The 2500-nt window shown below is 49.6% G+C and overlaps 1 protein-coding gene across 1 annotated transcript in view; it reads left to right on the forward strand.

Moving 5' to 3' along the window:
* Positions 1-2500, forward strand: part of LOC143276522 (NAB transcription cofactor mab-10-like) — a 167891-nt gene that overhangs the window by 57551 nt on the left and 107840 nt on the right. The window lies entirely within an intron of this gene.

Here is a 2500-nt window from a genome sequence, read left to right on the forward strand (position 1 = left end):
TCCTCCGCCTCCTCCTCCACCCTCCCTCCACCCCCCTTCCCTTCCCCCTCCTCCTCCTCCTCCTTGTGTGGTACGTGTGACCAGATTTGTTTTCTCTTCAGATTTTTAACACCCTTCCCTCAACCCTCCGTGCACCCACGTTTTTCATTTGCTTTTCGTTCTTTCATGTTCGTTTTTTTTTTCTTTCTTTCTGTCTTTCTTTTATTTATTTATTTATTAATTTATTTATTCTATTCTCCTTTCTGTTTCCTGTTTTGAACGTTCGAACTTTGAACTTAAAGAAAACAAAATATCCTGCAAGACGTAATGACATCGGTTGTGAAACTTTATACTCTCGCCCGTTCTGATAAAGCTCTAAACTTAAGGGAACATAAACACACAGAGAACGCTGAACTCATAATCGGCATTATATATATACATATAAATTTTGTGCGGGGTGGTGGTGGTGGGGGGGATAATTTTTTAACGATATGATTATGATCCCCCCCCCCCCCCCCGCGCACACACACACACACACACCCACCCCTAAATTGCTAAACTGATACGCTTTACACCGAAAACACCTGAGGAGGGGGTGGGGGCGGATCTGGAAAGTGGGTATGGATGGGAGCCAGTGCTTGTCAACCCATGCACACCCACACACGCGGACACACCCACACACCAACGCACAAGCATGCGCGCACCACACATACATACACACGCACATATACACAGCCACACAGATAGTCACACACACACACACACACTCATCACCACCATGTATATATGTATCTGTTTGTGTGTCTAACGCTCTCACAAACACACACACATCTCCCGGCACGCACGCATTCTCTGTCTCTGTCTCTGTCTCTCTCTCTTACTCACACAGACACACAGACACACACACACACACACACACACACACACACACACACACACACACACCTCTCCCGGCACGCAGGCATTCTCTCTCTCTCTCTCTTTCTCTCTTACACACACACACACACACACACACACACACACACACACACACACACACCCTGTACGCACTCATTCACACGCGCGCACACACACACACACATCTTCTGGTACGCAGGTATTCACATACACGCGCGCGCGCGCGCACACACACACACACACATCTCCCGGTACGCACGCATTCACACGCACACACTCAAACACACACACACACACACACACACACACACACACACACACACACACACACATCTCCCGGTACGCACGCATTCACACACACACACACACACACACACACACACACACACACACACACACACACACACACACACACAAGCACAATCATTTGCATTATTGTTGCCCCACAAACCCCTAATCTCCTACCCTACACCGCCCCCATCCTCCTCTCCCTCTCCATACCCCCCACCCCCTTCAACCCTACCCACCACCACCTCCTGCTCCTCCACTCCTCTGTTTTGCTTGGGACCAGGAGCAGATTCTATAATTGTCAGAGGTGAAAGATTAATACCTCCCCACCCCCTCCACACACACACACACACACACACACACACACACACACACAGACAACACACACACACACACACACACACACACACACACACACAACACACACACACACAGACAACACACACACAGACAACACACACACAGACAACACACACACACACACAACACACACACAACACACACACACACACACACACACACACACACACTTCCTCCCACCTCCTACCCCCCCAACCCCCAACCCTCCAAACCCCCAAATCACCCACCACCACCCTCCTACACTCGTCCTCTTCCAGCTCTTCAACACCCCCCTTCACCCCCCCCCCATGCCCACCTCACCCCCCACGTTCCCCTCCCCCAACCTCCCACCTCCTCCTCTGGCTGTGTGTTTCGATGCCAACGAACCAGGAAAAGGGCTTCAAACGATGTTTGAAGGGATGTTGTCTGTCGTATTGTTTGGTGGTTGTTAGTTGTTTTTGTTGTTGTTGTACTGTGACGGGGGGGTTGTAGTTGTTGTAGAAGTGCCCGCACGAGTGTGTTGGACGTGTTGTCGGATGAGTAATGGTATTGTTGTTGTTGTTGTTTGTGACGGGGGGGGTGGGGGGGTGGTGGTGGTTTGTAGTTGTTGTAGAAGTGCCCGCATGAGTGTGTTGGACGTGTTGTCGGATGAGTAATGGTTGTTTTTGTTGTTGTTGTACTGTGTCGGGGATTGTAGTTGTTGTAGAAGTGCCCGCATGAGTGTGTTGGACGTGTTGTCGGATGAGTAATGGTTGTTTTTGTTGTTGTCGTTGTTGATATTTTTAGATCGTTAAATTATTTGATGGTTTGTTTGTTTCTTTGCTTGTTTGTTTCGTGGCTTAGTTTTATTTGTCTAGTTGGTTCTTGGTACACACGCACACGCACGCACGCACGTACGCACGCACGTACGCACACACGCACATACACACACATGCACGCACGCACACACACGCACACACACACACACACACACACACTGTCTGTCTCTCTCTCTCGC

Source organism: Babylonia areolata, chromosome 32 (genome assembly GCF_041734735.1).
Source record: "Babylonia areolata isolate BAREFJ2019XMU chromosome 32, ASM4173473v1, whole genome shotgun sequence".
NCBI classification, from domain to species: Eukaryota; Metazoa; Mollusca; class Gastropoda; order Neogastropoda; family Buccinidae; genus Babylonia; species Babylonia areolata.